At 38.4% G+C, this 14,498-nt stretch overlaps 1 protein-coding gene across 1 annotated transcript in view; it reads right to left on the reverse strand.

Moving 5' to 3' along the window:
* LOC124270041 (innexin unc-9-like) overlaps positions 1-14,498 on the reverse strand; it is a 168,092-nt gene that overhangs the window by 124,196 nt on the left and 29,398 nt on the right. The gene's annotated exons all lie outside the window — the stretch shown is intronic.

Genomic DNA, 14,498 nt, shown 5'->3' on the forward strand with positions numbered 1-14,498 from the left:
TTAAATCCTGTTGCAACCCACTGCACGCCAAAAGAGAATGATGTGATAAAATACAAGCAACTTTGGTGCCTATCTTATCTTAATTGAAAATCGGGCATCAGTCAAGAAGTGCTTAGCGATGGTTGCGAGAGTTAAATCAGGTTTGCTGTGTCATAAAGAAACTTAAAAGCACAGCTGTGCGATAGAGAAACCTGTTGCATACTTGTACATATCTAAGGAAAGCATACAAGTCCATTTTGGAAACGAAGATCAACGGTTGGTTCATTGAAATATTAACATGCAGAAACTAAACACATTTGTATTCCTTTAACAAGATATGTCTTATGCTATATGAGTTTGAGTACAATAAACAATGTTGTCAATTGGATAACGTGTCATTGCTCCAACTGTGTGGCATAGTGCCACGCGTGGGATATATACATGAATAGTATTGGAAATAATAGTAAACAGATACGTTATTACACGATTAATATTTTTTCTGGCAAAATTAATTACCCATGTTTCCTTTTGATCTAAGTGCTACTATTACGGAATGAAACTGGTATAACGGGATGCAATCACTTAACCATGCTGACCTTTATGGATTTTTTTTCATTTTGAGAACAACTTAAAAGCTGGTTCTGATGTGGTTAACGGCGACACAATTACCTGCTTAATGTCGCGATTAGTGTTCGATAACTTGTAAAAATGTATGAAATCTTGGGAGGTCTCTGGGATTCTTTGAGCCATCGGAACCTGTTGAACATAGTTGGTGGTAGGCGTATAATAAACTAGAAATAATATAAATACCTACTACATCATAAGAAGAGTACGCTTTCAATTAAGTTAAGTGCAGGGCATTTAATCTTTGGATTTACACAAGTTCTTATATATCCCAAAGCCTTCATCGAGTACGTCTTTTCATCAAAGGTAGCACAGAACCGTTTCGTAGGCAATGGGGTGAAACAAAACAATTACAAATCACCATCCGATGCCAAGAAAGACACTGTAAATCCAAAATAGTATCAAGTAGTCCATGATGTACAGGATGCAGAAGAGGGTACATCTTGTAGCTTGTTATTTGCATGGAAAACAATGGTGGACTGCCAGTGTGTATTCGTACCAACCCATCTGCCGTTACTGTCGGTTGCCTTAAGCCACCGGCGTCATAACATACATTTCTTCTCTACTAAACACTCTTCACTTGTTTATGATGCTTTTCAACAGAGAAGAGTTCCCTGCTGATTGAATACGGAGGAGCAGATGAAATAATGACTGCTCCCTTGCCTGTGTTTACGCCTTGTGCTCTCGGTGAAGGCAGTGTGAACTGGAGGGAGGAATGTTTTTCTGCAGTAGAACAGTTGCATTGTCAACCAGCGATGATAGGTGTGTGCCAATAGAAGATAGGTTTTGAATTATATTATTTTTTCTTTTGCGTTTTGTGAAGCGTCGGTTTTGAAATAGACCTTTCTGTTTATTCAATTGACTATATAACGAAAGTAAATATCTTCATAACCGAAGACGCATTATCTCAGTAAAATATAGGTTTAGTCCTTATCTCCATTTACACAGGGCATATAGTGTTTCGTGCTTAAATGTTTGTAAACATTTACCCGCATTAACTATTTGCCATAAAACAAACCACAGGTAACAAAGTCAATGTATATCTTTGGATTACATTTGTTTACTATGGAAAATATAATCAGCTGTATTACCTGTCATTGCCAAAAATGTAAAACTATTTCTTCATAAAACATACAAATAAACAATATCTACAATCAAAGCAAACTTGAAGTGGATAGAAACATACACAGCATACTACATCGGCCTACACCTCCCATTCCTCTGGCATTTAAGCAAGAAAGCCCCAATCAAAATTGCTCAGAAAACATGTAGTGAAAGTAGTTAGAAATCCGAGCGGGCGCTAGTATTTACCTTTCAACACCGAAAGCTAGGAAGTGCATCAGGAAGTCTGACTTTTCACAAAAACCTCTCGGCAGTGCCCCCAGACGGGAGGGCTGAACATCAGTTGCCGTTTTGGCAGTTGTACCAGACAGCGTAGGGTTGTTACAGAAGTCAGAGTGCCGCGTTCGCCAGGTGTCCGAGATAATCCTGTTTCAGCCGAAATGCTGATTTTGTCTGCGGCGATACTGGCTGCAGTGTATGTATTTTCATGCACTGTAAGAGTGCGTCAGTTTGCTAATTAGGTGTGTGGGTGAGTGAGTGACCTGGGACTTCACGCCGCTTTTAACATTTCCGTTACTTTGTCAGAGGAAAGTGACATGTTGTGTACCTGTTATCGGTATCGTGAAAACGACGGGAACATGTTGTATGGTTCTGATGCTGGTGTACATGTAACGATGTAATACATCTATTAAGGATTATAAGCAGGAAAGTTCTGTGGTTCGAACACTCAACCAGGGTATATTTGATCAGAGGTCTCCAGTAACATAACTGGGGTCATCGTTTTAGATGATATGTAAAGCTGATAAGGCTTTTTTGGAAAAAATATCAGTAAGATTGGCTACAAAACATAGACAATTTTCTCACCTCCTGCCATTTATTTCTCTTTAGAAAACTATATCATACATATGACCAGAGCAAAATGTGGCACTTGATTTTGCAACGAAAAGTTGCAACCTGGCAGTAATCAAATATAAAGACCACGGTGGTTACGAACAATTGTGTCAGTTTCCCACCGGCATGCAGGTGGTCGACAGCGTTCTACTACTCACAGAGAACACAGGTTTCTACTGACTACAGCAAGACGTTATCACCTTGCCACACTCAAAATGACCAGTGACGTTTACGTTTACACGCAATGCGTAATCATTTCTATGGAGATGGTTATCGAAAGACCCGACATCAGAGGCGTACACGTTTGAATTGGGCTGAATTTCACGTCCGCTGGACAGTTAAGGATAGGGCTTTAGTACTTTTCACATGTTGAGAGACTGTCCAAAACATCACAGACCATCGTGTCGGAATGTGCGGTAGACAGGGAGAAATATCTCATGATCTCCAACGTGGCCGAATATGACTGCTGTGAAGGGGGTTCAATCATAATCCTACTTGAGTCAGTAGAACCGGTTTCCATGTGCGCTAGACATTAAATTCTTGACATGTACGTGAGACCCGTATGTTGGTGCAATCTTGCCTGACGTAATCCTCGGAGTCGATAAGACAAGACCTCATCATGCCTTGATGCCTACTTAGAGCAGGAGACATATCGAGCGTGCTGCAAGTTGCCCGATCCACGGCGTCCTGTTCTTTCGGCAACTAAACAGGTACTCAGCAATGCGCTTGCCGATGACGGGAGCAATCGTCCCTTCCCTTCAAGACACGACGGTGTCAGGCTGTGATCGTATCACGTGCAATCACATGGACTATTGACTAAATTGAATCTGTTTGCATGATTCTTTCACACCTTAGTTTTAGTAAGATGCTCTAAATTCTATGGATTATATCACAGAAATACAGTTCTCTGTTGGCACACAAGTCTTCTCGAAATATTGTTTTGGCAGTTTCACCAGATGCAAACGATTTGACGTTTTAATGTGACTCTTAGCAAACTGTGAGTAGTATAGCTTAAATATGCATTGGATAGTGTAGGAAAAATATGTACGTGCATGTGCTTCCGAAAGCTTTAAAAAATGCACACATATAATTAAAACTCCGTCGGTTATAAGGAACACGTGGCTGCTCTGAATGATTAACATATGAGACAGTACACCAACATCTTATACTCATTTATCCCACAGGCAAGTGACTGATTATCAGTGTTGTCTAAATACCATGCGAACAAACAGAAGATAAAATCATTAAGTGCCAAAACTGAAAAATCTTTGTGCAAAGAGAGTTAAGTATCAACATACGGGTATACCAGCTGAAATCTTTTTTATCCAGTGAGGAAAGTTGTCCGCTGGTGTTCTACAAGGATATGTTTTTTGTCCTTTTCATTTCTTGCATGCGTACGTGCTCTCTCTGATGACGTATGTGCATGACGCCTTATGCGATGTTTGTCATCGACACCAATAGCGGTATTTCGTATACAAACATCAACACAATTCCAATGAGATGTATCTCTCTACACTCAACTTTTAGGGTGATAATCGGTGCAATGCAAACTGTTCAATTACACTTTGAGGGCAAGTAGGAGCAGGAACTAACGTTTAATCAACTATTTAAAAATATAACATGCATGCGAAATGATACATGGTCGATGCTAGCGATACATGCCCTGTCACACTGTCTGCAAGGTACGACAAGCGGTGAATGGTAACACATGGTCGTGAAAGCAATACAAGGGGCTATAGGAGGGTCTGAAATAACCCCGTCTAACTATGACTGAACCCTTGAAGATCCGGGTTAGAATTCATCTTCAGCAACCCATGCTTGTCGTAAGAGGTGACTAACGGGATCGGGTTTATAAAGCTTGCTGACTTGGTTGACACATGTCATCGTATCTCAATTGCGTAGATCGATGCTCATGCTGTTGATCACTGGATTGTCTGGTCCAGAATCGATTATTTTTACAGACCGCCTGGCAATATTGTGTGGCGTTAAACAACCAAATAACCAAGAAACCATGACTGACTTCTTTGATGAAGTTGGTTGTCAATGCGTTCTTGTCCCCCCAAAGGTCAAGACACTCTTGCCAACGATGCAGGGATGACGTGGTCCCATTGTTGTAGAAGGCCTCCTCGTCGTGGAGAAAATAGTCCCTCCACAGAAGAAATGACATCGTCAATATCATATGCACAATGTTTGCTATACAACTCTTTCTTCAAATTGGGGACGAGGTGGAAACCTGACGAAGATGTTCAAGGTGTTCATCAGAGCCATAAAACATGTCGTGGAAAACTCTTAGCATGTGTTGTTCCTCCAGGAAAATGTAACTGTGCGCAACGATGCATGTTTTTCGGAGATTAATGTTTGAATAAGGGACACAATTTAAAAACTATTTGTGCATGTTTTTATGTCAAATTCATGTTGACTTTGAGTTTTAAAGTTTTAAAGTGGAGTGTCCATATCTACAATACAATAAGGCATTGCAATTGAACATGCAGAGTTACATACCTTAGATGATGTTGTATCTGATGATAGTAGGCACGATACTAAATTCATGTGATTTTGATCTCCGTGTATCATCGCGATGTCAGTGATCGCGGGTTTCAAGGTAACAAGCCTCGGAACCTACATCGCATTTGCCTATTTTTGTTCTCCATTATTAAGATGGCACGTTAAACACATGACATATTTTACAAAACGGCGTTAACTCAAATTTTCTCACTAACACACAAGGGAGTCTTTTACCCGATGGACCTTCTATTTAAGCTCACCTGTCTGTTGTAGGTCAGTTTATGGAATTATTGTAACAAATGTTATCTGCCTTTATTTGGCCTTTTACCCCAACGGAATTATTCAATAAGGCTGGCCATTCCATGGTTCTGACGATCTATGGTTAAATGGAATATGTTTTATGCATACGTCACGCGAGATCCTTTTGCAGTAGAATATGTACATGTGTGTATTTAGCCTTATGTGCATTGTGACTGTAGATGATTGATCAGTATGAGAATTGTAACTCAAACCACGTTCGTTACAGTTCAATATCTATCGATGTTCTATCGTACTTAGAACATGAGTAACATCGTAAAAACCACACTGTTGTGTTGAACTTAAGGAAACTAAAATAACTCGTACAGCAGACACCAAACTGCTCTACAGGTGACATCGAAATCAGATAACTGGTTTACCTGAAATTCGGATCACGGAACCGAAATATGAATGCGATTCACATTAATCTGAAGTGTAATAACCTGAAGTATGGTCCCTGCAACCTGTGGTTCTTGTAAGAGGCGGCGAAAGTGGTCAATTTGTGGATTGTGTGTCATCGCCATCATGTTGTTGGTGATGTCAATCACAGTTTCGTCAGGTTCAGATTAGATAATTTACAAGCATAGGTCATATGGCATCAGTAATGCCGAGTGCGTTGTTAGAGTGAGTGAGTTTAGTTTTACGCCGCACTCAGCAATATTCCAGTTATATGGCGGCGGTCTGTAAATAATCGATTCTGGACCAGACAATCCAGTTATCAACAGCATGAGCCTGACCACCCGATCCCGTTAGTCGCCTTGCGTTGTTAGAAGCATGCAGGGTTTAGAACCGATCCGGAATCCAGTAATTGTAACGTGTTCACGCATTTGTAAGTGCACCATGCAATTCATTTGATAATCAGAATATTCTGGAAGTTATGGCCTTACACATGTTTATAACACCTTGCGTTCCACACCACAATTAATTTTCAATTAATTTTCAGCATTTTGTACTTTTCTTTTAAGTAACTTGTGAGGTAACTCATGATAGTGCAGATTCAAACACACTGCTTGGCAACGCAGGATGTAATGCCGTCCCATACTATGTTCCTTACAGTAGTATTTACACCTCCATAGCAACAGATGCTTATTTTTTATTGAAGTTGTTAGTTGCGGTTGATACGGGTAGATCAGGTTACAGTTGTCATTTTCACGAACACCTCGTGTCACCACTGACTTTCCATTCCATTCATGAAATTTCTATCAGTGTTTTGTTACTATCAGCATTCATTTCTTATGGACAGTTATTGGAGACTGAAATCACTGCCTTGGTGTTTTGGATTTGAAAGTTTATAGTCAGAGATACCCAATTGTTCGTCCAAATGTCTATTAAACAGAGAGGTGTTTGGAAGTATGTCCTCATTGACGAGATTCTTCGTTATACCTATATCTTTATTTATGTAGATGTATGTATACATTTCGAGATAAGGGTGCTGGTATAAGGAAGATGTAAACTTCTGTTATGAGGAACACAACGTTTCGGAGTATACCCTTACTCCTTCATCAGGAGAATGATAGTGACAAAAAACTGATAGAAATTAAATGAATGGAATGGAAAATCGTATTCACGTCTTAACGCGTGTCCTCGAGCATGTACTTGCATGAGAACAAATAAGAACATGCTAAGCATAATTCCTCTTCCCTTCAAACCGATATTTATCAGGAAGGGTAACAATGCACTTGTACCAAGTAGTACCTTGCTAAATGGTTGCCGGATGTGCGTCTTAGCTACGCCGCATACTGCCCGCTTGGTGTATAATTGTGAATATGTATAACCCGTACATGTGGCCATCCCTTAGTGTCCTCGTATGATCCAAATTATAGTTTCACACAAACAATTTTCTGGTGATTAAGGAACAATCAAGCTTGAATTTCATGGCATACGCACAAAGATACAGCCTTACTGACAATCCGGAGATGAAATTGGCGTGAAATGGTTCTCTCTATCACGACCACTGTAACCAGATTTGCTAATGCGATAGTGACACACATATCAAAATACATGTTCATTTGAAACACATATAAGACATCCCGTAAAATGTTAATTGCTTACTTATATTGCCCACCTCTCCTATCCACAAAGCGTTCTTAGCGTTAAGACGATCACAAACTTCCATACTTTAACATTAACGAAACATATCGGCTTTGTGGAGCAGGGCCAAATTCTTCATCGACCAGCACTGGACAAAATCAAAACATTGTTTTATATATCAATTAAGAAGCTTTAAGAAGTCCAAAGAAAAGAAATCTTAATGTAATACAAGATATGTTATACTTTATTCAATACATTCTAAAATCGAAAATCCATAACGTTCAAGGTTCCAAGAGGTATATTGCGTCACTGACATCAATTCATTAACTATTCACGTATAAATTAACTATTCACGTGTGAATTGGATATTATTACAACAAATTGGCTGATCAAAGCTTTTTGTTGATAGTGATTCTATAATGTAATATCAACAAGCAATTGGCATGACTCAATCAAAAGGAACCTGTACATTCCGAGATACAAAACGAACTTTAAACCAATAAATTGTATTTCAAACCTGTTAGATGCGGCGGCTATTTTCTACCGTATTGGACGCTTTACAAATTTACATAGCAAATGTCATAATAAACACCTTGTCATCAGAAGGGTCAAATGTTGATAGATTTCGTTCCAGATGATCTACCTACTGAATACATCGCGCCATACATACCATCTTGGTGAAGAACCTAAATACCAATGTCAAAGGTGTATTCATGCTTGTACCCTTGTAAAATGGCATATATATGTAAATCTCACTGTAGTGTATGACGTTTTGAAAAAAGATACCATTAATATTTTAAATAATGTATGTTGAATATATTTAAGCACTGTCTTGTCATGTTCTTAAGCGTACGATTGTGCATTCCACGAACGGTGTGTGAAGCGTATAGCCAACTATATTTGAACAGGACAAACCAGTTAAACATAATCAAGAAAACACTTTATAAACAAAATAACTTCACATTTATTTAAAATATGTATTTGAGAAAAAACATGAAAGTGAAGATAAGATAACCTGTGTTAGCTACTGTTGAATACCATGTTAATATAAATAGAAGTTCGATAAAACATATTTTGTCTCTGATCTTTAATACTTTGATATTAATGGCACTATTTTGTATGACAACAATTTTGTATGGAGTTGTTAAAGTAAAACAGTGTACACAACAAGTCAATACCTGATAATAAGACGTAGCCAACGCTTTTCTGACACATGTTGTTAAATGTGGCCTGTCAGGAAAGTAACATATCAATCAACAATAAAATATTGAATTTGAAGATCAAATCCAAACTGACTGGCAAGTTTCTTACATATATATGCTGAGAGCAAATTATCATCCTATACTTTAAATGAAACCCTAATGACCGTTTGACATTGTGAGGGGAACGTCATTCATTTTTCATATTTTAGGCAAATTAAAGGACAAGAATGCTGATAAATATTAATATCAGTTAAACATTTTCAGTTTCATAAGTATCTGAAGCCCTTGGCATGTTGTGTATATAACATACAATCATAGAATTATATTTCACATTGGAACACATTTACAAATATATCACAGAATTAGTCATTGCTGAGATATGTTTTCATGTCTGAAGCACAAAAGAGCCTCGATATTACATCATCAAGTAAACATACTTCCCTTATATCAATTTCAGAGCATGTCTAAATTTACTATGCACATCTTCTACTCGTGCTCAGTTTCAGTCAAGACCTCAACATGATATAAATGTAAGAGGGTGTTCTGCAAGAAAGATAAATAAAGTGTATGTTCTTGCATATGTGTTTATGCCCCTGGATCCAACAATATTCATGTTGATGTCTATCAATGTGGACGTATCAGCAAGATAGATATTTTCTCTCCTTTTTTCAGAATATGTGTCACATTGACATTTGCACACCTGAAAGCACACCCTTTCTTCAAAGGTGGTTTACATGCAGTGCACTTAATATCAACTAACCTTGGCTTGGGTAAACTGCTTTGGAACCGAATGGAAACCATCGGTGGACACTTGTTTCATATCACAGAGAAGCGTTTCATCTTGTATCGCTGTCTGGAATCATAACTGATGCAGTTACAGTCGTAGGAGAATTTTAATGCGAACATGCGGAGGCCATAAACAGCGGATTGACCTTATAGCACATCTTCTTTGATGGGGAATATATATTTTGTAAGTTCTGACAATTTCCCTCCATTGGATGACCCTTGCATCACCACCACTCAGACAAGATCTTGAAGACAAAAGTAGAAAGCTCTTGGAATATATAGCGTCAAAGTTTTCAAAGGTTTAGTCCAAATAAACGTCATTTACCATCAATAATGATGCATAGTAGCTTTATTTGGCACAGACGCGAAGAACACATGTTGGTGTTTGCTTTTCTTGGGGGCATGTTTTGTTGTAATAACATGGGATGAAAAAGAAAATAAATGTAATTTTTGCTCTTATCTTCCTGGAGGCGTTGTATCTGTCATTGTGTTTGTTGGTATTAATTTGCTTCCCCCACAATCCCCATTGCTACATACATGATTTGTGTCTCGGAGAGCTTTGATATTGCTGTTTGAGGGTCACTTCTGAGGAGTTGCAATGTCAACGAAGGGAGACGAAAAAAGATTCTCTAATTGTAATATCTGACGTGGAATACGCGTACCAATTCTGCATGAAAATACATTTCCCTCTGAGAGTTTGATATTTAAACACGCTTTTCCCAAGAGAGGGATCTTAGTGTTAAGATTGCTTTTGATCGTGTTGGCAATATTGTGTTAACAAATTGTTGCCTAATACAATAAATGAAGAGCTGTTGTTTTTCTCCTCTTCACCAATATAATTTTCATTTTCACTATGATTGCTAATACGCCCATTCTGCCTTCATGTATGTCAGTTTATATAAGCAAAACACTGAACACATGTGAGTGAGTGAGTATGGTTTTACACAGCTTTTAGCAATATTCCAGCAATATGACGGGGGACACCAGAAATGGGCTTCACACATTGTACCCACGTGGGGAATCGAACCCGTGTCTTCAGCGTGACGAGCGGGCGCTTTAACCATAAAGCTACAACACAGCCCCCTGAACAAATGTAGTTACACATAGTTGATATACAGCATGACAGCTGACAGACCTGGTCAAACATCTGGAATACGAAACGTTTTTCCTTCTTCACAATGATAACACACGCCTCATCGCATGCTTCCGGGTCTGGGAGCATCCCTCGTGGTATACGCTGTTGGATGCGTGGTATGCGTGAGTCACTGGTACCACATGTAGACATGCATTATGACAGAAAACGAAATGCCTGCCCCTAATGATGCTACGTTTAACACAGTTTCAGAAGGGTGATGTCGTCTCTGTGAGCATGGTACCTCTCCCACCCCGACAATGTCACATCTACCACATGAAGTAGAACTAGGGTTTAAGAACACAACGAGTTAAATGTCATATATTGTGGATAAGGACAAACTTTATGGATGAACAACGTCTTTATCCAGGTGGTGCGACGTTTCGATACAGATTCTTGTATCGTTGTCAAGCAGGTATACCTATTCATCCATAAGACTTTTCCTTACCTATTCTCCAACTGCTAAAAATGCCACTCAATGTATTGTGCTTGAATATTTCTCTCTCACATATTTCAGATGCATATGTTCCGTTAATCAATTGTATGTTAGGTGAATTAGAACAAGGAAGTCAGTTTTGATCCATGTTTACCTTTGTCAAGAACAATATAATTAACTTTGTGCATGTCTTTCAGCAACCTGTTTTGTGTTGGAAATATAGCTCAAACTAATTCTTGATCGAAACCAATTTTGCATCTACACACCATTCGGTTAACCGTGAACATTATGTGGAAAGTCACACGAAAATATATTGAAATAACATTATCAAGAACTTGGATGACGTCCGTCCCTTTTGTTCACGTACATATCAGCTACCTCAAATTGTAACAATGTACAAGTGATTGTTTCATGTTAACTCTCGCTGTGTCTTAAGGGTGGATTGTAGAATGCATGGAAGTAATCTGATTGGTGTAATTACAGGGTGTAATTACAGGGATTAATTGGATTCGATCTCGAAAATCGTTCCGAATTCTCTCTCAGGAATATAACATTGATGGAGTTTGGTTTTCTTCAGACATCCAATGAAACATATCTGCCATTATACAAGGATTTATTGGCACCACATGTATTGATTTTAGGTTTTTAGCAATTAGATAAGAAAATTTTCTATTTAAGCGCATGCGTAATTCACAGTGACGTCACGTCCAGTGTATAAGTGTAAGAGCTATCGCATCGGTTCAAACTGACATTTCGTTGCATTAAATACTCGATAGAGCCCTCAAATCCGAAAACATGTAATGAATATTTCCCAGCTGGTCTGATATAACAGTAAAACTACGGTATGAGTCATCCGGGACCCGCAACTGATATTTCGGGACAAAAACGTCCTTGGTACAGTAGACTGATAATATCGCATAAAACACGCTTCTTTAATGGACAATCCAGTTCTTCTTCTTTTTGCTTGTGGTGAAAGAAGCAATTGGTACTGCTTTCGCAACTCGTTATGTTGGGTAAGACGTATGAACGAAATTCAGTCTTGTAGATATTAACTCATCAAAGAAACCTACTTGTATTGCTAATTTGGTCACCTGGCCTTGTACACATATATAACGTGTAAGTCAAGGGAACAATGTGCTTGTATTGTGTTCTGCCCTTGAGGAGGTGATGAATGACTGTTTTTTCATATTCTGTGTTTATTGAAACTGCTTGGTATTTTCCGCTAGCAGTTGCTATCAGGTAGTCACTGTGATAGCAATGCTTTTGTTAGATATTCAGGACTATACCGTATTTATCTATTTAGTTGGAGAAAGTATATTCATACAAATTGTGTTTTCATTTCCTGCTTGAAGAGTCTTCAGACTTTACTGGACTTTTGTACTCTTTTGGAAAGTTACAGTTCCTATTGTTGATACAGACAATTACAATGTACATGCACGATGTGGTCATTTCGTAACTAACCAATAATTGGTATTTCTTCGTTGGAAATGATCGCATACTGATCTGTGATCGAGCCATTATGATGTCCTTTTGAAACCGTTTGAGTAAAATAGAGAGAAAAAACCCATAAAAATCAAACTTTACATCATTTTCATTCCTGTACAGGAACGTGATTATGTTTAGTTAACTGCATGGAAATGATACCGGGAACAAGAGTTTTGTTTTGACATTCCATACCAAGGCATATCAAGGACACGTGATATAACCCTCATATGTAGGCATAATATTATTTTACGTGGAAACATGCTGAAATTGAAACAGTTGATAAACATGGATTAATCAGTCTAGATTAATTGATCAGTCTCTTTTGAATCCGCGTTTACCATTGCGCTACCGTTGGAACCAATCGAGTGACTTGGCAGTGGGCTTGATATACACGTGTTTAACACAGGCTCCCATACGCTACTACCACTAAATGTATTGCCCTATACATTAACAGAAACCGTTATCTTGTCTACTCGTTACTTCTTCGTCCTGACGCAATGCGTCTTTCTTCTCTCATTTGCTATATATGTTTGATGACAAAGAGCAACCAGAACAGTCGAATTGCAAAACAAATTTCCACCAATGTGGTACGAATTGAATTGTGAAGATGAAAGCACATTGGAGAGCTGTGTGTGGTCGAGGGTGTTGCTTTAGAGCTGGCAGACTAATCATTCCTCACAAAAAGCCTGGCTAAATGATTCCCGTACATACTGGAACGTGATGCAACGTTGTGGTGGGAAGACCATGCAAGATAATGACGGGTGGAACAATGTGTTGCACGTTTCATGGAATAAAGGAAAAACAATGAGAGAACAGGTTTAGGTCTATGTGCTGTGACTTATAGTTATTACCTGTAATAAACCTGCATGTGTGTATCCATAGTTGATTGTTCTACACAATGCGTTCGCGTAAAACACAAGAACCGGGTAAGCACTTCTCTACTGAAGCGATTAGGAAACGTGCCGCAGCATGGCAACATACAGGGCAAATTAGGTTGACAACCGTTAATTATCTTCAGGATGTGGATGATTAAAGCATACAGTTCTTGAATTGTACTTTGTAAAAGACGTAGGTAAGACCTTTCAATTATTAAAGCAGCAAATAATTAAAAATCAATGTCTACTTTTGCTAATGGTATGTTGTAAGCACTCGAGGCAATTTGCCAAGGACATAATAAGTGTATTCCTCGAAAGGTTTCAATCAAATGGTTGTTTATACTGACTCAGGTTCTGTTTAAAGACCAGCAATTGGGCTGATGATTGCAAAATCAAACCACCAAAATCCAGACCATAATTATGAGGGGTCTGCTATTGTACTGCTCCAACTATATCGTGATCATGTATCACTATCATCAAACTATTCCACCCTAACTCAAACAACTTAGTGCTATTTACTACCTCTTAAGAATGTAGAATGGACTTTATCAAATCTATTTAGATTGACATGAAAGTGTTCTGCAGATGTACTGTATGTCATCGTTCATATTGTTACGTTTGATAGCCTCTGGATTGAACAAATGTCCTGTGGATCTCTCTTCGAACTCAAACTCCCGTTGCAAAATACATGTCGGTTGTATCGCTTATCAAATAATATTGATTTGCATACGACCACAGCAACTGTGATCTTATCTTTAGCCTTCACCTTAACCTAACCGAAAAAAGTATCGGAAAAGATGAGCTATCAACAGAAATCATCTTTTTCAGGAACCCTACTTCGTCTTTATGAACCACCACAGGTTCATCCCTTTTTAAATCACAACATTCACCATAGGTATATATTTACTTTCCGATAATCTGGCACTCAATGTCATTGTTTTTCCGCACAGTTATTTCTGCATTTCAACTTGCATGGCATTGGCGAACTCATTTGCCACTATCTTCGTTAGCGCTGATATGACCCGTGGTTTCATGTCCGTATATGCCGTAACTTTAACTGGATTCCAATTTTTAAATACATTCAAAATAGTGGCCCAAATGTATATTTTCATTGATGAAAAGAAGACCTATCTCATTTAAGTAGGTCTCTTGCTCATCTAGGTTATTTATAGCGTCAGATCATACAACGGTAT

Source organism: Haliotis rubra, unplaced genomic scaffold (assembly GCF_003918875.1).
Source record: "Haliotis rubra isolate DU_JTF1 unplaced genomic scaffold, ASM391887v1 Scf102, whole genome shotgun sequence".
Lineage (NCBI taxonomy): Eukaryota > Metazoa > Mollusca > Gastropoda > Lepetellida > Haliotidae > Haliotis > Haliotis rubra.